The 26721-nt window shown below is 45.8% G+C and overlaps 2 long non-coding RNA genes across 3 annotated transcripts; both read right to left on the bottom strand.

The window, feature by feature from the left end:
- Window positions 1-695: 695 nt before the first annotated feature.
- On the bottom strand, window positions 696-3856 carry LOC148117870 (uncharacterized). The gene is made up of 2 exons (XR_015736619.1): window positions 1530-3856; window positions 696-1029 (listed from the first exon to the last, which is right to left on the bottom strand). It is a non-coding gene; the product is annotated as an uncharacterized LOC148117870 (long non-coding RNA).
- Window positions 3857-6314: 2458 nt separating this feature from the next.
- On the bottom strand, window positions 6315-24630 carry LOC146889472 (uncharacterized). Of its 2 annotated transcripts, XR_014999997.2 has the most exons (3): window positions 24445-24630; window positions 21539-21978; window positions 6315-8669 (listed from the first exon to the last, which is right to left on the bottom strand). It is a non-coding gene; the product is annotated as an uncharacterized LOC146889472 (long non-coding RNA). The 2 variants fall into 2 exon arrangements; XR_014999995.2 differs by lacking the exon at window positions 6315-8669 and having other exon boundaries at window positions 17098-21978.
- Between the last annotated feature and the right edge of the window lie 2091 nt (window positions 24631-26721).

Raw genomic sequence — 26721 nt, 5'->3', positions numbered from 1 at the left:
CTGTAGAACCAACTTTTGAACTTGAGTGGGTCAAGTTCAACATGAATATTTCACCTTTCTTTTCCCATGAGGAAGTGTTTGCAGATCTAACCAAATCATGAAAGATAAGGTCAATGTGGGTAGTTCTTTGTTTATGCCTGGATGACTCACTTCTTGCTGTTTGGGGCATTAAAATGTCCCTTATGAACAGATGATGGTTGTGAGAGATAAATTAACACTTCTAATTTAATGCCTTTTTAAAAACTGACAAGCCTAAGTTAGCCCTCAAAAGTTCCAATGGAAGCTTCCCTGGTGTTTGACTTCTCTACACCTCAGAGCCAGTGGCCCACATCACATAGTGTGCAGAGCAGAATGAGGAGACAATGAGAAGGTGGCCATCTGCCAACCAGGAAGGGGGCCAGAATCGGGCCATGCTGGCTCGCTGACCTCAGACTTCAGCCGCCAGAACAATGAGGGAATGAATGTGTGTATAGAAAGCCTCCCGTCTGTGGTGTTTTGTTATGGCAGCCCTGCTGGCGGACTACAAACACCCTACTGGGAGACAGGCCAACACGAGGTTAAGGGCAGAGTATTTCAAGCCTGCCAAGTCTGCCCCAAACTTCTAACATCAACTCCAAGTTTGAGATTTTTTTCTAAATACACCCTCAGTTTTTGACAGTTCCCTAAGCTAACTTTAAAAACTCAGGAAAGCAATGTATTCGCCACTGATATTTTTATTATAGCAAGATACTGATCAGAACCAACCAGAGGAAGAGATGGGAAAAATCTGAGGGTTCCTGATGTGAAGCCTCTCTGTCTTCAAGGACACGTCCCCCTATTTTCATCAAGGTGGGATGTCCTGAGCAGGACTGCCATCCCAGGAAGCCTGGACAAGCTTCAGCGTCTGTAGTTGGGGAGGCCTCATTACATAGCACGCTTGATTGAATCATCGCCCGGATGTGTTCACGGCCCTGTCTTCTCATCACATGGTTGGCTCTGGCTACAATCTGCTGGTTAGTATATATTATTCAGTGTGATCCAGGGGGCTCCCTGTAAATAACAATGACACTGTGATCACAGGGGAAATCCCAAGAGTTCGGAGGTTCCTTCCCAGGAGCTGGAACAAAGGCCAGACCTCTGTCCTGATAAAAGAAATTCTTCACCGTGCACATCTATGAAGTATAAGAAAGTCTTCTGGGACCTTTTGCCCTGATACTCCAAGATGTCTCGTGTGACAAAGGCCTGGCCCTGAGCCTAGTTCAGAAGAGTTGTTATACTAAGCTTACTCCAACATATGTGTCTGAAGCATGAAGCGCTTATGGTGGGCGTCTATTCAGGGACACATTTAGAGTGTCTACTGAGATATCTCCAAGGGACACTGTAGAATGAAGTAAGACAGACCATAGTTAATATTTTTTCTAAGCTAAATTTTTTGGGGATTTATTTAGTCAGATCACAGCCTGACTTAGTTAGGGTTTCTATTGCTGCGAAGAGACTTCATGACCATGGCAACTCTTACAAAGGAAAACCTTTAATTGGGGCTGGCTTACCGTTTCAGGGGTTTAGTCCATTATCAGCAGGCAGGCATGCTGGAGAAGGAGCTGAGAGTTCAACATCCGGATCAGCACACAGCAAGAAGCAAATGCCACACTGGGCCTGACTTGAGCATCTGAGCCTTCAAAGTCCGTCCTCAGTGACCACTTCCTCCAACAAAGCCACACCTACTCCAACAAGGCCACACCTCCTCATAGTGCCACTCCTTGTGAGCCCATGGGGACCAATTATATTCAAACCACCACACAGCCCCCGGTTACTATTGGAGACCTGGAAAATGTCAGATCATGCGTCTTAAGAGTCAAAACAGCCCAGGTAGAAATGTCACCGAATGAGGACACAAGGACTCTCCCTGTGCTTGAGGTAAACAGGCTTTGGCGTAAAACTGGCACCTTCTTGGATTAAAAATATGCTCTTTTCTCCAAAATGTAAGGACATGTATTGAAAAAGCAGCATTCTTGCCACACGAACGCCTCAGCTCAACAGGGCAACTGAAGTTATTTCAAACTCTTTGAACTCTTGGGAAACAGGGAAGCTAAATGAGGTGTTGCTGTTATTTAAGTTTCCACAATCGATGCTAATAAGCGCTAATGAATCCCTGGACATGTCACTGTGAAGGTGATAACGGAGCACAGAACATCCCGGAACTATTCCTGGTGGCGTGTGAAAACTGTCTGCCACCTATTGGCTGTACAACCTAAGTAGGCCACCAGAAGCTGTGTGCACATGTCCACCAGCAGGTCCCCGAGGGTTAGGTGTCCAGCATAAGTCTGAAAGCCTTGGTCTGCCCCGCTGCGTTTGCACACCTGCTGTTGGGGGACACCTCTATCAACTTCAGTGACTCTATCAACTTGCTGTTTTAAAATGGGAAAAGAGCAGATCCATATAGGAATGTCACTTCCCAGTAAATATTATACAGTTGGTGACAATGAAACTGGAAAAATCAATAATCCTTTTATGAAGCAGATCATATCAAGATAACTGCCGCTCAGGCAGGTCCTATAAAGTGGGGGTCTCGACTCTCTTCGTTGTCGACAGCACCAGTAGGAAGTCAGCCACGTTGCTCTCTTAACAGCCCTCCCCGTCTCATTTGCGATAATTATAGTGCCTTCTATTGGGCAGATTCCTTGGGAAAAGCCCATGGGGTGTGAAAGGTGGAATGTGTGTTCTTGAGTCCCTCCATTTGTGTGTGCAAGGGGATATTTGATGCGATAAGAGGAAATTCGCAGTTGTGAAAGAAATGAAATCATTGACATTCTCCTTAACAGTTCTAGAAATACATTGCCTTAAAGATACTTTAATTTATGTGCTTGGGGTATCTTATCTAGATATATGTTTCTGAACCACATTCATGCATGCCCACAGAGGCCAGCAGAGGGCATCAGATCCCCTGAAACGGAAGTTACAGACAGTTGTTAGCACTGTGTGGGTACTGAAAATAGAACTTGGGTCCTCTGGAACACAGCCAGTGCTCTTAACCACTGAGCCCTTGTCCCAGACCTTAGAAATACATTCTTATGGACATTGACATGGGTAACCCTGAAAGGTTCTGGTTGTAGCACATTCTGGAACAAGTGAACAGGTTCTGGCTTCAGGGTGAATCTGGAGAAGCCAATAGTGCAGAAACAGACTGTGTAAGAAAGACCATACAAGCCTCATGGGTTTGAGCAACAGGTCTCCAAGGCTTGCCATGTTAGTTTCTGTAGTCCACTCAAAGATTTGCTGTTCAGATAAAGGAAGCCGTATGGTGCTAAGTAGCAGATGCCTATAGTCATTTTGAAAGGGCTAGGTCAAGGTTTCAGGCCAACCTGGGCCACACAGTGAGTCCTTCTCTAAAAATAAACAAAGAAACAAACAAACCCAGATAGAAAAGAACTGATAGATGAGCATTTTTATAGTTACACTTCATCATTGAGAGGTGCTGCACCTTAGATAGGAAAGGACTCTCCATCAAAATGAGCAGTTTGAAGGAGTCCAACTTAAGGTCCCCTCCAAAGCTCTCTTTGTAAGGGGCAAACGAAATGCGGTCTGATAGGAAGGACCTAGTGACACCCTAAGCAGGTGAACATTCTGGAAAATTTTACAAAAGCTATTTACAAAGAGTATTGATGGCATATGCTTGAAAAGGGCCACAGCATTTCAGATTTATAAATACATATACAAAATTAAGGTTTATAAAGGAGGGCTGGGTGGTGGTGGAGAACACTTTTAATCCCAGCACTCGGGAGGCAGAAGCAAGAGGATCTCTGTGAGTACGTGGCCAGCCTGGTCTACAAGAGTTAGTTCTAGGACAAGCAACAAAACAAAAGAGAAATTCTGTCTTGAAAAACAAATAAATAGATAAAATAAAAATAAAAAGACTCATAAAGGAACGAATTGTGGGTACATGCACTAAAATTGACATTTCTCTATCATTTACTATCTTGGCTTTCTCTCCCTACTGACATGAGAACTCAGTTATTGTGCGGGGACCAAACTGTTCTTTAGACCTGGATATCATCTGCAAGCAAAGATCTTATTTTATATCGTTTCTGGAGCTCACAGCATTGATTTAGCATTTGTTTCACTTCTACTTTGCTTCACAATGCGTTGCTCATATGTGTGTCTTCCCTATGAGCCCTGGAAGGTAGACATGTCTTGGCTTATCTTTATATCCCCTTCCTTAAGACCTGACACCATGTTTATTACTCTCACCCATTAGGCTGTGTCCTGGTTAGATTTGTGTCAACTTGGCACAGGCTAGAGTCACTGGGAAGAGGGACTCCCAATCGAGAATATGTATCCGTAAGATTGGCCTGAAGGCAAGTCTGTGGTGCATTTTCTTGATTAGGGCTGATGAGGGAGGGCCCAGCCCATTGTGTGTGGCGCCAGCCCTGGGCTGCTGGTCCTAAATGCTATAAGGAAGCAGGCTGTGCTTCACCATGTCCCTCTGCATCAGCTCCAGTCTCCAGATTCCTGCCCAGACATCCCTGAATGATAGACTACAAGCTGCAAGATAAAATAAACCCTTACCTCCCCAAGTTGCTTTTGATCATGGTGTTTTAGCACAACAGTAGAAACCCTAACTAAGATATCATGCATGATTAAAGGAAAAGGTGATAAACAGCAGGGAAAAGTGGAAAAATAATAGGAAACCGAGTTACAGGAAAACACATTGCCGATGTGTATACGCCAACCCATGGAACAGGTGACATGAAGTCATACCAAAGGACGTCTATCTTTCCAGTTTGACCAGTTCTTTAAATGTCAATGTCAATGATCAGAGGGTTGAGATATTTCCATGGGTCAGGAGATGGCCCTACTGTAAGTCTGTTTGAAACCTATACAAAGCTTGTCTCCCTAGCATATGTGGTTGAAATGGGTTCTGGGGCACGAGGACCCTCTGTGGTCCTGGCGCAAGACAAGCTGGAGGTGGAGGGCGTGTTACGATCAAATGTGCCTACTCTCCCAATTCTGAGTTCTGGTCCAGGAGACATGCAAGGTTTTGCAGATAACCCAAGACGAGGAGGCCGTCAGCTGTGATTCTCCCATGAAGCATCTTGACTCATCACTCTTAGCTTCCAGTACACCCCTGTCCCTCTGTGACCACCAAGTTTTCTAGGTGTGAGGCCTTGGGAATTACATCCCAAGTGAAGGCCTCGTCGCACAGAGTTTCTTGCTGACCTTCTCCTTTCTCCTCGTCTCTCAGCCCTTATCCTGCCCTGGGAAGCCCTGGGAACTAACCTTTCCCTTCCCTGAGACAGGTCACGGAAAATAGAATTCTGTCTTTCCAAAGTTAGCCATGAAGCTCACACATACACTACCCAGTTCCACAGGAGACCTACTCAGGCCCAGAAGGAAGGGATGCAGTAACAGAGGTGCCAACAGAACCTTAGACACACGGCACTGGTTTCCATTCCCATCCCGAGTCTACAGATCACTGACATTTTGCACAATCATATTTTTGCACAGTTGTTCATGGTTCGTTGACCCTAAACATGGAATAGATGGTTCATCCTGGGTCCGCGGGTCTTCAGTTTGAGAGCTTCTGTGTCATATAAAGCTGTGATCAAATAAATAGGTGACGCTTTGTGCTTAGTGGCCTGTCTTTCGTTATAGGGTGTCTGAGAGCTTGTGACAGACAGGAAAAGGATTACCCTTTCCTGCCCCTGTCCAAGGCAGAAGGAATTACCATTACCTTTTGAAAATTATGTGCACTTAAATTCCAAGCCACACTTTCCGTGCTGTATATATTTCATTAGCAATACATATTATTCTAGAAAAAGGCACATTTTATTCAAAAGCTTTTAGACATCTTTTCATGTATACACTAACCTTGTCTTATTGTGGAAAAATATACGTTTGTGCACTAATGCATCTAGGCCAACTGCCCATGTCAATAGACAGATGCTGTTGTCTTTTTCCGTATTTGCAGATACTTCTCTCCTATGAATGAAGCCTAATTTCTTAACCATCTTTATTGCTGGCATTCAGAGCATTTCTGACTTGTCACGATTCTGATCATCCAGCCTCAGGGGGATGTGGGGTTTTCATGGCTCATAGTTCATAAACCGTTTCCTCACACATCATATCATCAAATCCTTAGAACAACCAGGTGAGGTAGATACTTCAAGAAAAAGCAGGCTTGGAGAGGTTGAAACTTGACCAAGAAGGGAGGAAAATTGCGGCTTAAAATCAGAATTACTAACTTCCAGACTAATTTTTCCCACCTCAACCCTGAAAGACCCTAATTTCTAGGGTTCAGGAAGGATCCCCCAGACTCAATAAGCCACGCCAATGGATGCAAACAGCAAGAGGAATCTTTATTGTCGAAGGCGCCAACAGGCGACTCAGTACCCCAGTGAGACTGAGCCCCCACTTGTATTTTTCCAGCCAGTATTTATAGGATCTCAGGGTTACATAACAGGGAAGCATAGCAACAGCAACATCATTGGTCAACTCAAGTTAAATTAACATATGGGGTGGATCAACATCAGGACAAAAACAAGTCTACAAAAACAAGCCTACAAAAACAAGTCTACAAAAACAAGTCTAAATTAAGCTAGTTTCAGCCAGTTTCTGCCCCCTTGGGTTTCGATACACAAAGGACTGGGTGTTTTTCTCAAGGCTGCTTCTGCTGCCCACAGATATCCTGTTTTCATCCTCTAGGCAGGTGCAGCTGGTCTTAAGACTGCTTCTGCCGCCCACAGATATCCTGTTTTGCCCTGGCCTGTTTGATCAAAACATCTTAAGATGGAGACTAGGGCTGGGGTCTTTCAATCTTAAAATGGAGACTAAGGTTGGGGTCTTTCACCCCAACTGTAGATTATCTACCTAAACACACTCAATTACAAGATTTAAGGGGGGAAAAAAGCAATGTGAGTGAAAATTTAATTTGATATGAAAATCTTCTCTCATTTTACTAATTTTAACATTATTACATTTTTAGAGAATTCTTTCAACTTCAGGGTTCTTGGAAAGTGCTTCAATTCTTTTAATCTTTATATTAATTTGTTCCCAATCAATGATTCCTAGATTGTTTTACTTACATCTGGAAGATGTTTTAACAAGTAAAACATCCAGTCACAGTAGATGCTGAATCCACGTAGAGATCTTGGCCCGTCTACTAGGGTCTGGAGATCTTTTTCCTCTCTGTTCACTCACAAGAGTTCTCTGGAGAGTGAATTACGCAGCTGATCTCAACCTCTAGCCCCTGTCATTACGACTGGAAGGGTCTACAGGGCACACGGCCTTGCAGAAGCAAAGCCTCTGCTTTAGAACTGCTTTTATTTCTTGACTGATGGAGGAACAGAAGCTACTATCAACCAGCAAAACACAGCAGTGTGTCGATATTTAAAATTATGTTTGTTTATATTATTAGAAATTATGTTTTGGAGTTTTTCTTTGTTTGTTTGGGTTTTCATTTTGGTTTGTTTTTCAAGACAGGGTTTCTCTGTGTAGCTCCGGCTCTCCTGGAATCCACTCTGTAGATCAGCCTGGCCTTAAACTCAGAGAGCTGCCTGCCTCTGCCTCCTGAGTGCTGGAATTAAAGACATTCATTAACATACCTGGCTAGTTACTATGTTTTTAACATTATCTGCCATTTTATAAAATAGCAAAATAGTAAACCATATTGAGGTTATTTTGCTATTTTATAAAATAACAAAAATACACATGTTTTCCCTTTCTTAACTTTAGATTCTGGCCGAGGCAAAGATGCTTTTATCTTAAACAAGACTTAGGAGGCTTTCTCCTCCTTCCTTCCCTTCCCACTGTGTGCAGGTTGCACACAGTGCCCATGCACACACGTGCACAGATATGCAATTTCTGAGACCCTGTCCTCACACTGCAAAAGGAATTTACAGTGAAAAACCACGGTGGAAGGAGAGCCGAGAGAAGGAAACAAGATAGCTGGATCGATGGGCCTCGGAATCTCAGGGGTACTGGCTAATGTTAGCATAGCTTGGAGACTATCTAGTCATTTAATGAAACATGGAGAAGAGAGAGGTGCATTTGCTATTCTAAAAGCCACAAGTCAGTGAATGCAAATGTGTCCTATTCAGAAAACCAAATTAAAGGAACTGCTGGGAATTCTCTGCATAGTTAACAGAACAATCTTTCTCCTCTTTAAGGCTGTGTTTACCCTTCGGAAATTGCCTACCCTGGAAGCCTGGAGCCTAGAAATGCACCATTTTCAGGACTGATGGGCTGCATTAGCCGGGCTCTGTCCTTCAGAAGAAGCAACAGGGGATCCATCATTGTCCTGGGCAGCTTCTGCCGGAGAGCTGCGGCTGCAGGGAAAGAAGGTGGCCCCAGGACCGGTGTTGAGCTCTGTGGCAAATGACAAGCCTCTTGGGTGGTCATAACCTGGGCCTTGCTTTTAACTCATGGCCACATTTCAGCACGAAAACAGCTTAAGAGACGGAAGACGAGAGAAACGCCTTCCACAGACTCTTAACAGAGCGAGGAACTGAATAGACATGAAGAGGGCACACGGCGAGGCCGCTGAGATTTGACAATGTGTCAGTCAAGAGCAAACACGTATTCAGGAGGCGCGTCCTTTGTTCAGACTGCCGGGGGGAGCTTGCTTCCGGTTCCACTCTCCTTCTCCAGTCAGACCATGGTGGTTTCAAATCGTGGAAATGATTTAGCCCAAGCTAAAGGGGAATTAGATGAGGACTCTTAGTGGGCAGGGGCCTCTGTCTCTGGGTCTATGATTGTGTTTTCCTAGTTTCTGGCCTGTGTCTCCCCCACTGAGGATTTCCCTTCTTTACTCTTTTTTTTTGACTGTCTCCCCACCACTCTGAGTAACTTGCTGCCAATGATCGTCACTGAACAGTTCATATCTTGTTCCCAGTTCCAGAGTCAAGACGACAATAACTTATTAACAAAAATAATACACCACTAGGGGTGATGGAACACAGCTTCAATCTCAGCCCTTGGAGGTAAAGACAGATGGATCTCTAAGAGTCTGGGGCCATCCTTGCCTATATAGTGAATCAACACATACCCTCTGCCCTTATGGAATGATAATTGAGTAGAAATAGAAAGATACTACCCAAAGAAGATGCTGAAATCTAATCACAACACAAGAGAAGATGTTGTATCAGCTTATGAGGTGCTGAATAATGGCATGTGGGGGTTGGCTTGTAAACTGGGCAGGCTGGGAAATTCCCTCATTATGGAATGAACCCTGAGGAAAGAGTAGTTGGTCAATCAAAGGAAGGGACAAGAGCATCCTAGAGAGGGATCTGCGTGGTCTTTGAGGACTGCATGTACCAGCATGGCTGGACTGAGGTTCAAGAAGCAAAAAGTCAGTGAGAATGAGCTGAAGACAACTCTGGAGCCAGACCGTGTAGGTCTTGCTGACCAGGATCAGGATCTGTGGTTTTATTAGTAGTACAACGTGAGAAACTGGGAAGAATTTTAGCAGAAGCATCATTTTGTCGGTTTATTTTAAACTGTTCTTCTATAAATGTGTGAGCTGATATAGCCAAGAAGCAACAACAGAAGCAGCGAGATCAGTTGGCAGCTCCTTTCAAGGTTACAGAAGGGAAACCACTCTGGCCTTATGGCCCAAGGTACCAGGACCAGCAAGAGAGACAGAGGATGCTCCTGGGAATAAGAATGATAGGTATTGGGGGGAGGATTTTGTGTTGGGAGTGGATGAAGAGCTAAAAGACAGAACCAAGAATGTTGTCCATGTTTCTGGTCTGGGCTAGGTGGACACTGATGAGGTATAGTGAGAGGAACCTGGAACAGGGCAACCATGGTAGGAAGAGAAACCATTCTGTTTGGATATGTTTGTATATTTCAACCTTCTCTGAGACTCCAGAGCAGAGTGAACAAGAAGGCAACCGTATGGAGCAATCTGGAACTGGGCGAGGGAGGACCATAAACTGGAGACTCACCAGGACAGACAGAGTTTCTTTAAATGATGTGAAAGAGACCTAGAAAGATGGCCTAGCAGTTAAGAGTACTCACTGTTCTCCCAGAAGACACAATGTCAACCCTAATTCCAGCTTGGGTGATCTGATGTACCCCTCTGGCCTCTGTAGACACCCACACAAAGTAGCACACACACACACACACACACACACGAATACCTAAACAAAAATAAAGTCAATTTCTAAAAGGATGAAAGAGAATGTTTGAGGTCATCCAGGTTAAAGTACTGAACAGAACACAAACAGGGCCAAGGTTGTGCCTGTACAAAGCCAGGGTTTACAGTACAGATACAGAAAAATCAACTAAGGGCCTCAAGATGTTTGATGGGATAAGCATAGCCAACCTGTCATCTAGCAAGGAAAGTGGGGAAAGCAGGTGGTGGGACAAAAATCACCACCCGACACGGGACCAGGACCTACTTTTAGACACGTGAGACTGGCCAGGACCAGTGCTGGCTTTCTTCTTCCAACTGCCTTACGTTTTGTGTTTCTGGTAAAGATTTTACTCCTAAATCTGTCAGCACAGCCATCCATTTACTTAACCAGTCTACCCATCTGGCCATATACCCTGTTAAGTCCGAGACTTCCCACTAAAGTGCTGGGGCACAAAGGAACAAAAGGAGGAGCCCTCGCTCCTGTTTCCTTCCCCACTGACTGTTTTCTGGCTCTAAGGAGACTGAGCAAACTGCTTCTCCACGTGTGATGACCGTCTGTCCCGGAATTCGGTCTTCCTAAAGCAGCCTCAGATCCCAGATTAATCCTGTCAAGTTAGCAGCAGCAACAATGGCAAGGACAGCCGCACCCTGATTAGAGCCATCTTCCTTTTAGTGAGTGAAGAGAAGGGGTATTTCTAGCCTGCAACCCCCCACCACCCACACACACAGTGTGTCTTCACAGCCTAGATTACCCCTTCCTCGCTTAAACCTACTTCCCCTGGGTTAACTGGGCGTCTTTCAACGTTTGCATTTTCTCTCAGCCTGTCAGCATGAAGAACTCTTCTGTGGTGGGGGCCGTGAAGGTCGGCACAGCACCTCCAAAAGACTGATGAGACTATCTTCCCAAAAGACAGGCCTGTTGTTTTCTGCCCGACAGTGAGCCTCCTGCTCTTCTTCCACCGGACGACACCCACTTCTGACTCACCACCATCTGTTTAGAGCTGCCCCTGCCCCAACTTCTGCAAAATCTTCTTTCCCTTCTTCCTGCTGTCATGAGGACCTACCTACCACTTATGTGCCATTTACCCTGCTAGATTTGGAAGAACAGTTCATTGGCTCAAGTCCCCTGTGCAGATTGACATGCTGCTAAATGACCTTCTGCAGCCAATACTTCTGGGTCAGAATACCCATCTCCACTTTTCTTTTTCTAGTCTCTGGACTGTAGACAACTGACCAGCAGTTCTTGTGTTCCATGTCTACTCTATATCTCTTATCCTGTCCCAGCAATACTCGTTCCAAACCAGATTTCCATACACACACACACACACACACACACACACACACACAAACACACACACACACACACAATCAGCAGTGTACTGTGCAGCACTTAACTTTTTCTTCTCCCTAAACTCTGAATCCACCCTATCAGCAGATTGCCTCATGGCCATTCTGGAAGTAGGTAGGGGCATAAATCCTTGGTAAATAGATAGAGCCCATCAGCTTGTGTGTTTGCCTTGGCAGGTGATGAATTACGGGAATTCGACTTCCAGCCAGTGAGAGCTGTTAACACGGCAATGACTCCACCAAAAGAGAGGGTGCAGAATGTCTTTCCCTGGGGGGGGTCTTTCAAAATGAAATGAAGCTGCTTCAGATGATGGAGGGGGACAGATTAGGTGACTTTTCAAAATTGCTTCCAGTGTTGTTTCTACTATTCATCTTTGCCCCAACTCTGCCCTCTGGTTCCGGGAACTTGAGTGCTGTCGTGTTGTGATGGGCCACGCCCATCCTCCCCACTCTGGGGCCCTGTTGCCTGATTTACTGTTGGGCTAAATCCATCAAAAGTTATCTGAAATGTTCTTTGAAGTACACAGTCAACTCTAGGATCCTGATGTCCTTTTATGTCTGTCCCTGAGTGATGCTGCTGCATCTGTTCTTACGCGTGACTCTGTCCTAGAGTTGCAGATTTGCTGAATTTGTTAGCTTGTGTTCATCACTCCACATCTTGAGTATGTGAGAGAACTTCTCTGAGGTGCTGAAAGTCTCCTGAGAAATGATTAATCTGTAGAACTCTTTGCTGGATGGAGCCCAAAGTATGATCCTGGAAAGCCTTCCGAATGTAAACCCAAAGAATATAACCTCATCCTCTTGCTCTGCACAGGTATGCAGGATACATTAGCCATCTGATGTTAGCAATGGTGTGTATTAGCAGTGGTGTGTGCATTAACAATGGTGTGCATTATCAATGGTGTATGGTGTGTGTTAGAAACAGCATGTGTTAGTGATGGTGTGCATTAGCAATAGTGTGTGTATCAGCAATGGTGTGCGTTAGCAATGGTGTGCATATTAGCAATGGTGTGCATTAACCGTGGTGTGAGTTAGCAGTGGTGTGCGCGTTCGCAGTGGTGTGAGTTAGCAGCAGTGTGAGTTAGCAGTGGTGTGAGCAGTGGTGTGAGTTAGCAGTGGTGTGTGTTAGCAGCAGTGTGAGTTAGCAGTGGTGTGTGTTAGCAGCAGTGTGAGTTAGCAGTGGTGTGAGTTAGCAGTGATGTGAGTTAGAAGTGGTGTGAGTTAGCAGTGGTGTGTGTTAGCAGCAGTGTGAGTTAGCAGTGGTGTGAGTTAGCAGTGGTGTGTGTTAGCAGTGGTGTGTGTTAGCAGTGGTGTGAGTTAGTGGTGTGAGTTAGCAGTGGTGTGAGTTAGCAGTGGTGTGAGCAAGCAGTGGTGTGAGTTAGCAGTGGTGTGAGTTAGCAGTGGTGTACGTTAGCAGTGGTGTACGTTAGCAGTGGTGTGTGTTAGCAGTGGTGTGAGTTAGCAGTGGTGTGAGCAGTGGTGTGAGTTAGCAGTGGTGTGTGTTAGCAGTGGTGTGAGTTAGCAGTGGTGCATTAGCAATAGTGCGTGTGACTCAAGTGCTTCAGCTGCTTTACAAGCATGCCCCACCAGAGGGAAACTCCCCAAACGAGATCATGTCATTAGAGGTAGAAGTGAGAGCACAATTGTCTTCCAAAGATAGTCCACTGTATAATAAAGGAGGGAGCTCCAGAAACAAGGGTGAGAGTCTGGTCTCTGTACCTAGACAGACCCAAGTGTCTTCCAAACTCCAGCATCACTCCCCATGCCACCAATCCTTACTGAACCCCAAGTTCTTCTGTGGAAGGGGGATAAATGGAAGACAGTTGCTATGGCTGAATGAGTGAACATAACGTGTCCAAGTGGTGTCCAGTGCATGTTAAATGGGCCCTGAATTTAGCTGGGCTGCTTTGTTGAAGAGATGCCTCAGAAAGCGTGAGAAAAAATATCTCCTCAGAGAGTGTCATTAGGAGGCAGAGGAGACATTCTCTAGTCTCTTTCTTATTGTGGCTTCTATTTCTGGATTTTGTTACAGTCAATTGAACACCAAAAATACTAAATAGAGAAAATTCCAGAAATAAGCAGCTCATGTGCTCTAAATAGCAGGTTATTCTGAATAACGTGCTGAAATTCTGAGCCACCACGCTTCTCCCCATCCTGGGTGTGAACTGTCCTTTTCCCTGTGTATCCGTACTGGATACACTGCCTGCCCATTAGTCACCCCGGCCCCATCAGAAGTCATCTCTATAAAGACCAACAGCTGGATTGTCACCTTCCTCATGCTCTAATAGCCCCATTTTAACTAAAATGACTGTAAGTGTAAGGGCAATGACACGAACAAATCAGACTGACTAGAAAGAAGCCGTCAGTGTTTGATTTACACGACTGTGCAGTGAGATACTTGAGGAAGGAGGTATAGACTCATGTAACTTTTACTATAGAATGCTGTTGCAATTTTACTATTTTAGTTTTTATTCTTTTATATGAATTTTTAAGTTAACATACAGAGCAATGGGTTTCAACATGGCCTCTTCACACATGCATGTCGTTATATTTTGTTCTTATTCATTCCCCATACACTGTCCTCCCCTGTGCTCCTCTCCCTTCTAGTTGGCCCCCTTTCTTCCCTTAGTCTTCCTTTTCAAGACAGGGTTTCTCTGTAGCTTTGGGGCCAGTCCTGGAACTAGCTCTTGTAGACCAGGTTGGCCTCGAACTCACAGAGATCCGCCTGCCTCTGCCTCCCGAGTGCTGGGATTAAAGGCGTGCGCCACCACCACCAGACTTGCTTTTCTATTATAAGTATTCATTTGTCCTATTTTATTGTCATTGACCTTTTATGGCCTAACATACACTTTAAACTTCATCAGTCTGTGCAAGTACAGGCAAGGGGAAGTACGCAAGTGTGATACCATCCAAAGTTCAGGCCTCACTTGGAGGGTCTGGAAGTACAGAAGTACAGCTCCTGTTTTGAGGGATCTAGGGTACACACCCGAGAGGAACAAGAATCCACCATTCCTTGTACTCCCCTCCCCCCCGCTAACCTCCCTCCATGTGATGACCCTAGCTCTGTTTTTCTTAAATCACCCCTAAGCCTGCTTCAGACTCTCACTCTCTGTTCCTCAACCCTCTACAACACAGCCTACTCCACATTTCCACAGCCAAGAAACCTCTACAAGAGCATCTTGGGGTTGGTTTTTTGTTTCATTTCATTTGGGTTTTATTTTGGGGTGGGCGTAGGGGGTATGGGCATATGTGCATACAGGGGTGTGTGTGTGTGTGTGTGTGTGTGTGTGTTTGATGTCTTCCTTGAATGCTCTCTACCTTACTTTTCAAGACAGAATGAATTTCTCATTGAGCTTTGAGCTTACTCATGGACTAGGCTGACAGAACAGTGAAATTCAAGGATCGGCTGTAATGATACTTCCGGGTTCTAGGGGTCATGCATGTGCAGAGAACAGAGAAGCCCTCAGACAGAAGTGCATAATGGACCCCAGGGATGTTAAAAGCCCCCCCCACGTGACCCGCGTACGGCATGGATTATATCATCCACGTATGACTCAGCTCAGCACTTGTGCACATGCGTGAGCCCCGTCATTTGCGTATTATGTAGCCGTGTCAATCCTCTGCGTGTATGTACTAGGCAGCTTTTAAAAGCTGGATGCACCATCTTCCTCTCTCTCTGCACACTGACTTTCTAGGCCTGTGCACGCCCCCTCTAATAAACTCCTAAGTGGGTTTGTTCCCTGTTTCCTTCTCACTTGCGCCAAGTAATTTCATCAGCCTTTCCCTACTCCCCCAGCACTATGGTTGTCTTAGGGTTTCTACCGCTGTGATAAAATGCCTTGATCAAAAAGCAAGTCAGGAAGAAAAGATTTTTGTTTTTGTTTTTCTGGGTTTACACTTCCATATAATACTCCATCATTGAAGGAAATCAGGACAGGAACTCAAACAGGGCAGGAACCTGAAGGAAAGAGCTGATGCAGAGGCCACATGGAGGCACTGCTTACTGACTTGCTCCCCACAGCTCACTCAACCTGCTTTCTTACAACCACTAGGACCATCAGCCGAGGGATGGCACCACTCACATAAATCACTAATTGAGGAAATGCCTTAGTTGGCCTCGAACTTGTGATTCTCCTGCCTCTGCCTCCTTCAGCAAATCCTGTTGGTGTTTGCCACCAAAACAGTGTTCACACAGCACTATTTGTCATAGCCAGAACCTGGAAACAACCTAGATGCCCCTCAACCAGAGAATGGATGAAGAAAATGTAGTACATTTACACAATGTAGTACTACACATTTTTACTACAGAAAAAAAAATGACAGCTTGAAATTTGAGGCAAGTGGATGAATCTAGAAAATACCTATTGAGTGAGGTAATCCAGACCCAGAAAGACAAATATAATATGTACTCACTCATAAGTGACTTTTATACATAAAGCAAAGAAAAAAACCAACCTATAGTCCACAACCCCAGAGAAACTAGACAACACAAAGGACCCTACTAGAAACATACATGGATCTACATAGGAAGGAGAAAAAGACAAGACCTCCTGAATAAATTGGGAGCATGGGGATCACGGGGCGGGCAGGAAGAAGGGAGAGGAGTGGAGAACAAAATATAGCTCAATAAAAACAATAAAAAAGAAAAAGAAAAAGAAAAAAACAAAGAAAATATAAGTAGCCAGGTCTTATGGAGGCATTTCCTCAATTGCAGTCCCCTCCTTTCAGATAACTCCATTGACATAAAATTAGCCATGACTGTGGCGATAGACAAGCTTCACACCTGACTTTTATTCAGGTCCTTGGGATCTGAACTCATGATTGCATGGCAACCGAGCATTGTCCCTGCCCAGATCTGGTTGTTTCTGAGCCGTGTAGGCCTCTGTCTTCACTTTGAAGGATTGTGGAGCACCTTAGCTTGGCTGATAGTGATTTCCCCCATTTATATTTAATGATGATGACAAATCCTCAGAGTTGAAGGGAAAACCTGTGGGAGAATCCCAAAGGATGAAGACAGAAGCAAGAGAGAGCAGAAGACCCGGCTTTCTTCTGGGTGTAAGTGGGTGTTTAAGGTGCAGAGGGGGTAAGTACTCAGGACCCTCACCCTGACAGAAAGAAGACAGATGAACGACATGCTTGTCTGTGTTCCTGAGTCTGTATTCTCACCCCATCACGTGTGAGTGTGGACTGCTCGAGAACTCTGAGCATAATGAAGCACCCTACGCATTTCATGTTTTGCTCTACCCGGGAACTCAGGAGGGGCTCACCATCAGACAGGGACACAGAAGAGCCATGTATAGTGGGGGGTCTTATGCTCGGCTCTGTTACCACCCAAGCCTGGGTGGCTCTCCAAAGTCACCCTGCGTCTGTGAAAAAGGACATAGCATTAGAAGATCTGAATTCCAAATGAGGTTGGTGTGTAGTGAACAGCATCCCAAGTGTTATGTGAGGCCGTGAAAGTCTTGCAACACTCTGCCTTTGATCTGACATCTGAAAGGAGGTACCAGTTAGGTACAGCCAGCATGGTTTTCTGTTGTGTTAAGAGCCTTCCCTGTCAGCCTAGACTATGAACTTGCACAGATACACCTTAGAGAAGAGGAGACAGAGTCAATGAAAGAACACATCCCACACATGAAGACGTCTGCGTGGGCCGTTTACTGACTTCTCGGGGTTGGAGAGAGAAAGACTCGAAAACGGAAGACGAACAGTTTATATGAACTTCATCAACCCATAAGCAACAGAACCAGAGTTTGATGCTGATCCACCTCATCCTACCTTGTTTACCTTTCCCGTAAATTCACACAAATCTTTCCTATCTTAGGGTTTTCTTTTAAAGTCAAATTCTAAATTATTCCTATGGACAAATTACACTTTCCTAAATTAGTGCTTAATAGAGCGCTCTCCTCCCATGAAATATTTTCAATAGGATATCTAATTTAGTATATGAGATGTTGGCTATGTGAACAAGTCTACTATGTAAACACACATTGAACCATAACACAGTATCCCTCTATATACAATTCTTGTTAATTAAAAACAAAATTAAGGGGACTGGAGAGATGGCTCAGTGACTTAGAATACTTATTGCTCTTGCAGAGGACCTGGGTTTTATTCCCAGCACCCATATGTACCTCCAGTTCCAGAGTATCTGATGTTCTCTTCTGTCCTCTTTGAATAGCAGGCACATACATAGTGCATATACATACATATATGCAGGAAAGCACTCATTAGAGATAGATAGATAGATAGATGAAAATTTGAATTACATTAAGAATCATTTTCATAGAAAAAGAGTCACATATACATCAACTCAATCACTAATCCATTGCTCACTCATTAGAGATAGATAGATAGATAGAGAGATAGATGAAAATTTGAATTACATTAAGAATCATTTTCATAGAAAAAGAGTCACATATACATCAACTCAATCACTAATCCATTGCTCAAAAAAAACTGTGTCTCTATCTGATTATAGTAGATGGCTAGTTCAGTTACCCTCTCCACTGTTGCTGGGAGTCTTAGCTGCAGTCATCCTTGTGGACTCTGGGGTAGGGGAGAGACATTTCCTGGTACCAGGTTTCTCCCTAACACCAAAATGCCCCCCCCCATTAAGATGTCTCTTTTGTTACTCTCTCCCTCTGTTCTGCCTCAATTCGCCTCCCACACCCAGTCCGCTCAACCCACTCCCTTAAATTCCCATCCCCCACTCCCTCACACCCACCCCCAGTTCACCCAGGAGATTATTTCTATTTCCCCTTCCCAGAGAAATACATATGTATCCCTCTTTGGGTCTAACTGTCATCAGAGAGCCTTTATCCAGTAACTGATAGAAGCAGATGCTGAGATCCACAGCCAAGCACTGGGTTGTGCTCTGGGAGTCCTGTGTTGAAGAAAGGGAGGAGGGATTGTATGGGGGGGGTCAAGGTCATGACAGGGAAACCCACCCCTAACTTTGGGCACTATAGTCTGGTTTGGAGGGAAGGCTCAATAAGGCAAACTGTGTTCTTTGGGTGATGCTTTAGGGAGAATCTTCCGTTCACCGTCTTGTACCTATGCATACTTGAACCTGAGTATGATAAAAATCAGATGCCTTGTGGGAAGGGACGTGCACAATAGAGACATGACCTCCTAACTCAAATCTGTCTATCGAAACAGAGAACGGCCCAAACTCTGTCTTTAAACAACCAAACTCCTCCTTATCCTAAACCCAATAAAAGGAACACATCCCCCCAAATAATCAAGGCATTCCACCTGTATAGCCTGCTGTCACTCTCGGCAGCGTATCTGACCATCCTGTCCCTTTGCTTTGAATAAAGGGCTCTAGTTACTTCTGCAAGTCTGTGTGAGCCTTTACTTCAATTCCTTGAATAAGAGGAAACCATCAATGACACAGAGATTTCCAAATAGGCCCCTTTCTTACATTCCTCTTTCGACCTTTCCAAATGCCATCTGGGTCCCTAAGGAGACCTGGGGCGGGGGGGGGGGCGGTTTGGAGAAAGGGAATCATTGTTCCTGGAAGTTGGTTGGTTCTGTGACAATTTCCTCTGCTGCTCTTAGTCCCGTGAAGGAGGCTGCAGACCTGAGGACCACTGCAGAAATAAAGCAGAGCCTCAACTCTGAATGCAAACGGGAGCTTTATTTCGTGTGTGTGCGAGTATATGCATTGCTTATATGCGCATGTGTCTGCACACATGTGTGTTCAGGTGTGTGTTGTGTGCCTGTGTTGTGTGTGTGTGCTTATGTGTGTAGGTGTATGCCTGTGTGTGTTGTATACATGTGTGTGTGTGTGTGTGTGTGTGTGTGTCCATCCACCAGAGGCCTATGTTGTATGGTATCTTCCTCAATTGCTTTCATCTGTGTTTTTGTGAGACAAGGTCTCTCCCTGAACCTGGAACTTGCTGATTTGGTAGAATGCCTGGCAATAAGTGCCAGAGATCCCCTGTCTCTGTCTCACCATCGCTGAGATTACTACTGTGCCTGCCTATTTTTTTTAATGTGAGTTCTTGTGGGACTCAGTTCCTTGCTTGCATGGCAACAACCTCACTGACTGACCTAGCTCCTCCATCCTGGCTGCATCATTTCTAAAGCCAGCCCTAAATATTTGCTCCATCATCTAACCCTTGAAATGGCTCTGAAGGCACTGCTTCTGTGGCTGGTCCATCCCAGGTCACCGTTGTCCCCATAATTACACTGAAAATGAAAACCTTGGTCCCTCCAACAAGGGTCAAGCACATCTGACCCATTTCCAGGACAATTGTCACATGGGCTTCAGCTTTGCAAGCCTCCTGCATAAATGTTCTTATGGGGCCTCTAGTCGAGGACTGTGACTGTCTCCTCCAGGTCCCCATATTGTTGTCTGGCATGTTATTCATTGTGTATTAATGAGAAAGTAAAAAATGGTGCTGAGGCCAGCCAATCAGGAAGCTAGAGGGGGAAGACTTCCAGTTCTCTTGATTTTTAGTGTGAGCTTACTCACACTAATCTATTATCCCATACGCTGGCAAGTTACAAGCTGAAGACAATCATTGAAAACTCGGGTGGGAAAAGGCATTACCAGTCACGTGTGTGGTCATTAGGAATCAGATGGAAGGTAGAAAAAGCACAACAGAAGAGCGTCCCTTCTTCTTTCTCATTTGAACAACAAAGCCCAAAGTCAAGTGAGGTATACATTTAGCAGACAAACAGGACCAGAGGATCTGGGTACCTGGAATTAGTGACCAATGGGAATTGGCCCAGAGTTCTAGAGTCCCTTTGATGAGATCGTTACTTTCTACACTTACCCGATTCTGCATGAAAACTTAGCTCTAGCATCTGCTCACGACTTTCTAGGGGTCCAGGCCATGCAGAAGGCAAGGAGCTTATAGATGTAAAAATGTGGATGCCGACAGGAGATTGCCCAAGAACCCCGGAACTCTGCATGTTCACCCGGCTCCCGTCGTGTCTGCTTTCCTCCAGTTGCAATTTTGCACCTCCGTTTTCAGCTCTAACAATTAGAGAGAAGAGCATGCACAAACCCCAGGATTGTGGAAAGGGAAAGAACGCAGAGGTTGAAAGCATGCTGCAGGGACTCAGGAGATGGCTTGCTTGTTAAAATTCAACCTCTCAAACCCATGTTTAAAAAAATCTTGGCAAAGTGACACACACTTATAATCCCAGCAGTTGGGGGATGGGTGCTGGTGGGTCCCTGGTGCTGTCCTAGGCTACTTGATGAGTTAGGTGTCAGTGAGAGACACCCACTGTCCAGTCTTAAAAAAACAGGGTGAACAAAACATGAGGAATGACAGGTGAGGTTGTCCTCTGGCCTCCAGGGGTATACCCCACACGTATGCACATACACCCCCATACACAGGTACACCCTATACGCACACACACACACACACACAGAGAGAGAGAGAGAGAGAGAGAGACAGAGAATATGCTAAAGACATAAACCACACATGCAATCTGTAAGTCTTCCCTATTTGAAAAAAAGTCAATTTACTTTGCTAATATTTGCATACACTATCGGTGTCCAGGAAGTGATGAGGACACTGAACAGAACATTTAAATTTTCTATCCTTAAGGAGTTTGCATTCAAATCAGAATAGACAGAAAGGAACGTAATAATTCAATAATGTAATGATTTTAGATACTGGAAACACTCAAAAAAAAGAAAGAAAAAACAAAGTAGGCAGGCAGGCGGAAGACAGCCAGAGGCCCACCTGCTGCCTTGGGCCTGTGCCATGACAATGAACAAGTATGTGGTTAGCGAGGGGAGAGAAGGAGAAGGGGGGAGATTTGTGTTCTGTGAAGTGAGGCGGAACTGGAGACGCTAGGGTGAAGAGGAACAGCCTGATGCTGAGGCCATGGTGATGCCCAGGCCTGTGCTGCCACCAAGGGCCACATCTGGTTCCATGACCCTACCACACCTGAGGGTCTTTGTTGATGTCTGTGGCTCATGCTGCCACCAAAGGCCATGTGGATGTCAGTGGTCTTGGCTGACACCTGAAGTCAAGTTGGGGTCCTATGGCTGTACTGAGTTGGTCCTCCCCCTCTCTAGCCACCCCATTCAGGAGAGCTGGCCCTGCCCCTCACCTGTGCATGGTGAGAGAGCTGGCCCCAATGGTTTCATCCCAGGAGAACTGGTAGGCTAACCGACTCAGCTACCATGTAGACCCAGATTCAGGGCTTTGAGTTGGGCCACCCCAATATCTATCCCATCTATGAGCTGCTGGAACATGTGAAGGGGCTGGTCCTGCAGAACCAAGGGTCTCCATGGAGATCAACAGTAGGATGTCTGAGGGGAGTCTGGATGACGGTCCATTGTTGATGATGTAGCAGAAGCCAGGGGTCTCGAACCAGACCAATGACTCGTTGCAATGAAGCTTCCACTGGATCCAGCTTTCCTGTATGTGTTTGGCCTTCCTTCATTCCCTCACAGCCTCTAGTCAGGGTTCTAGCCTTACAGCAGGAGTGGGAGAGCGGTGGAGTGAGGAGGAAGATGTTTCAGGCAGGCTCTTCAGGTACAGTTCCTTCTGACGGGGGAGAGAATGTACTCAGTGACGGTAGAGTGATTGCCAGTCATGCACAGAGCCCTAGACGCCATTCACAAAACCGCAAAAACAGCAACAAGCAGCCTGGCCTTTGAGCAGCGTCTGAATGAGGAGGGGAAAGTAGAGACGAGGATACCTGAAAAAGGAACCTTCTAAGCTGAGAGAAGTACGTAAAACAAGGGCTCATCTAGCTTTCAGTCCCTTTACGAGAACAAGGACAAAGATTTGCCTCCTCACGGAGGGGCCCGGAGAGGTCTAGTCTCACGGTCTCCGCTGAGCAAGGGTGAAGATGTGACACAGGTGTGTCCCATGTCCTCTACTCTGTCAGTAATCCGAATGCCAACATCCCCATGCCTCAGATTCTGGGTTGGAATCCCAGTACTGGGGCTGATGGTGTTAAGAGGGTAAAGGAGGGGCTGCAGAGATGGCTAACTAGTTCAGAGCATCTGCTGCTCTTGCAGAAGATCCGAGTTTGACTCCCAGCACCCCTGTTGGGTGGCTCACAAGTGCTTGAGCACCCATGGCTCTCCTCTGGACTCCATGGGCACACACATCCTCACATAGATAGATATACACATAACTTAAAAATAAATATCTTAAAAAGAGCTGAGAGGTGCGGTCTGAGCGTTCAAGAATGAGATGAGTGTTTGCCTTAAACAGGCTAGAGGGGGCTGGAGAGATGGCTCAGCCTTGTTCTAGTTTGGCTTCTGTGACTTTAATGAAACCAAGGGCAAAAGCAACCTGGGGAGGAAAGGGCTTATTTGGCGTTCATGTCCAGATCACAGCGCATCATGGAGGGCGTGAGAGGGTAGGAACTCAGGCCGAAGCTGAAACAGAACAGAAACTATGGAGGAATGCTGCTTAATGGCTCGCTTGCTCTCTGGCTTCTGTTTAGCTGTCTTTCTTTGATAGGCCAGGACCACCTGCCTAGGGATGATATGGTCCCCAGTAGGGTAAGACCTGCTATACCAAGCATCGATCAAGACTGTGCCTCAGACATCCCCCAGGCCCATCTGATCAGACAGTTCCTCAACTGAGTTCCTGTAAATTATGCCAGATTAGCAATAAAAACTAACCTGCACACCACCATTGCAGAAGATTAAAATATGGTTTTCTAGTACCCATGCCGAGTTGTCGTGGCATTTCATTTGTATTTTAATAAATAAAGCTTGCCTGAAGTTCAGAGAGTAAAACAAGGCCCACTAATCAGCCTTACAGACCAGGCAGTGGTGACACACATCTTTAATCCCAGTAGCCACACTAGTTTGCATAGAAACCAGGTGGTAGTGGTGCACACCTTTAATCCCAGCACTAGAGAGGAATGACTATAAGATGGGAGGAGACAGCTCTCATTCACAGTCTCATTCTGAGATTCCTGGGGGCAGGATCGCCATTTCAGACTGAGATCAAGGTAAAAGCCAGTGGCTGGCTGTTTTTCTTTTCTGACCTTCAGGTTGAACCCCAATTTCTGTCTCTGGGTTTTTGTTAATCGTGCTATACCGGGTGGCTCACACCACCTGTAGCTCTATCTCAGGAGACCCAGTGCCGTCTTCTGGCCTTTTTAGGCATGTGTGCATAAATAAATAAAAATAAAACAGGCCTTTACAAAATGGCAGAGGCTAGCGACAGCACCCTTTCCCCCCTTCCCTCCGCTCCACGTGAAAACACCTACAAGAAGGCAGGCTGCTCCAAGACCCCTACTCTACCAGCGCCTTGCTCCTCAGTTTCCCAGCCTCTGGAGCAGAATGTGGTGCCCTTGTGTTGGTCACAGGCCCTTCAGGCTACAGCACATTTCCATAGCAGCCCACACTGCCCAAGTCAGCCAGCGGGGAAGCTGACACTGGGTAAGAGCTTTGCTATAGCGGCCTTCCGAGCTTTGCTCTGATCTGTAAAGGCCTCCTCCTCCTCCCCCTCGTCCTCCTCCTACTTTTAAGGAAGGTTGAACCCTGTGTGCTTCAGAAAACACAGAACAATGCCGTTCTCCATCTGCTCCATGCCTGAGAGTGGGCATCAGACAAAACAAAAGCCAGGTCCCCGCTCTTTACACCAAGAGTGGCCATTACCTTCTCACTAAATATTATTTCCTTCAAAGGCTTTTGCTAAATTACCAGCCACTTTACAGCCTAAACACGCCCTGTTGTACTGTGTGTATTGTACTTAGCCGTAAAATGTTTTGAGGTTTCTTGGTTTGGGAATAGGGATAAAATTACAGTCTATTATTATCATAAATTTCCTTTCATCACTCTTGGTTATATTTCTTAGCTCTAACCGAAATAACTCTTAGTCGGCTGACTGTTTGCTGCCTTCAGATACAAGAGGATGGTCCCCCAGTTCCACCCCATCATCTTTTGCTCTGTTCGGCTCTTTTAATCTCTCGCCATAAATCAAGTTGTCTTTCTCCATCACTCTTGCTGCTTCTCCCCAAACACCCAGCCCATTTGTCTGTACCTGGCTGGTAATTAGGAGCGCCGAGCGGAGTGCAGCCTTCCAGGTGGAGTCCCGGCAGAGCCATCGAGTGGTGCTGAGAAGATCCATTTCCGTTGCCTCCTGGGCCCCACATCTCAGTCCAGACAGAGCCAAGCTGCAGACAGCACGAAGGAGAACAGCAGAGGTTACTGGGGCCCAGCAAATGGGTCTGGGAGGAGGAGACAAAGCCAGGTTGCGTCTTATTTAGACGCCAGAAAAGTTGCAGGGAAACATGGCATACAGAGGGAAGGGATTAATTTCCTCCTCCATGTTTGGGGACAAGTGGCGCGCCCAAACCACCATTTTGTCTATCTCGCGTAATGGCGCAGATTATGTACCTGGGTGACCAAGTGTCATCCCTCCAACAGGTGGGTCTAAGGGCACACATATCAAATGCCACAGAGGAGACATTGCCTGTTCAGTGTTATATGTGTGAGGCTCAGTTTCCCAGGGGTTCTCTCCTTCTAGAAGTAACGAGGAGCCCCCCTTCATGGTGAAATAATAGGGCTGGCAAGATGGCTCAGCAGGTTAAGGCACTTGCGACTAGGCTTAGATGCCTGAGTTCAATTCCTGGAACCCTCACGGTAGGAGATCTCACTCCCACAAGTTGCCCTTTGACCTCACCATGAAATCCGTGGCAAGAACATTCACACACACACACACACACACACACATATACACATTCACACTCACAGACACTCACACACACATATGCACTCACACACTCAAAAAATGTAAAGAAAGTATAAAGCAACCAGTTAATAGTCAAAGTGGAGTGTCTCGGCTTGCCATCCTGTGGAGGTCATAACCAGCAGCTAGTCTTCTCTCTCCTTCCCCCTCTCTCTCTTTTCATTACACCCAGCAGATGGCTTGGATGGGTTCGAATTTGTCTCGGCTCTCTGGCAATTTTGCCAGCTCAGTGTTTGGCTGTCTTAGTTACTTTTCTATTGCTGTGATAAAACACCATGACCAAGGCAACGTATAGAAGAAAGTGTTTAATAAGAGCTTACAGTTTCCAAAGGCGCCTGTGACTACCCTGGAGGGGAGCATGCAGGCAAACAGGTACAGAGCTGGAGCAATAGCTGACAGCTTACGTGTGATCCAGAAGCAAGAAGCAGAAAAAGACTAATTGGGCCTGGCATGAGCTTTTGAAACCTCAAAGCCCACCCCCAGTGACACACCTCCTTCATCAAGGCCACACCTCCTAATGCTTCCCAAACAGTTCCACCAACTGGTGACCAAGCATTCAAATACTTGAGCCTAGGGAAGCCATTCTCATTCAAACTACCACACTGCCCTCGTTAAGTGCCTGCTCCAGCATTTTCCACAATATCTTATTGTAGAGTAGGCAGCTGACAGACATTAGGGAGGAAGCCCTCAACAGGGCATTGGCAATACTTCTGAACCATAAAACCCCGGGCCAGTTTGAGGTCAGCCTGGTCTACAAGAGATCGTTCCAGGACAGGAACCAAAAACTACAGAGAAACCCTGTCTCAAAAATCAAAAAAAAAAAAAAATCCACATAAAACCCTGGGCCTGTCACTTGGTGCTCCTGTTAGCTATGTGATTCGGTAGGTTGCGTAACCACCTGTGCCTCTGTTTTGTCAAGGATGGATGGGAGGCCACATCAAACTCCTGAGTAAGAGCAGGAGTTTAGACTTCGCTGGTTTTCTCCCTTGCAAGGCAAACTCGTGCTGACAACGAACTCTGGTAGACCTTGCAATCTCTCAGGCTCGTGGAGTTCCTATAACCATCCCTACATAGAGAACATCAGCATATGGGGGAGAATTCAAAGAATGCTGTTAGTCTAATCCATTAGCAAGACAGCATAGAAGTTCGTAACCCAGCTTTGATCTGCAATTTGGAGGCAAAAAAATTTCCAAATACTTCTGGGATCATTTCTCCCCCTTGATGTGATATTGGAGTTTAACTCCCATTAACCGTAACAGGCATAATGAGCCGGCAGCCAGGGGCAACGTACCCTCTAGTGCCTAATGAACACAAAATAAAACATTTCCTTTTATCTTCAACATCTACCAGAGTGATTTGAATAATGATATTCATATTCGTGATGCATAAGACCCTTCCATCAGCTCAGTATTGTCACTCAGGCTCCTATGGAATGCCAATAAGCGTAGGGATCTTTCTGTGCAGATGTGGGCATATGGACGGTACTGCTGCAGAGGAAGGCCTAGCAGCCAGGTCAGGGGGACACATGGAAGGTGAAGGGCATTCTACCGTCTTGCCATTTTACCCTGC

Source organism: Myodes glareolus, chromosome 25 (genome assembly GCF_982192425.1).
Source record: "Myodes glareolus chromosome 25, mMyoGla1.1, whole genome shotgun sequence".
NCBI lineage: Eukaryota > Metazoa > Chordata > Mammalia > Rodentia > Cricetidae > Myodes > Myodes glareolus.
This window is presented reverse-complemented; position numbering and strand designations above follow the sequence as displayed.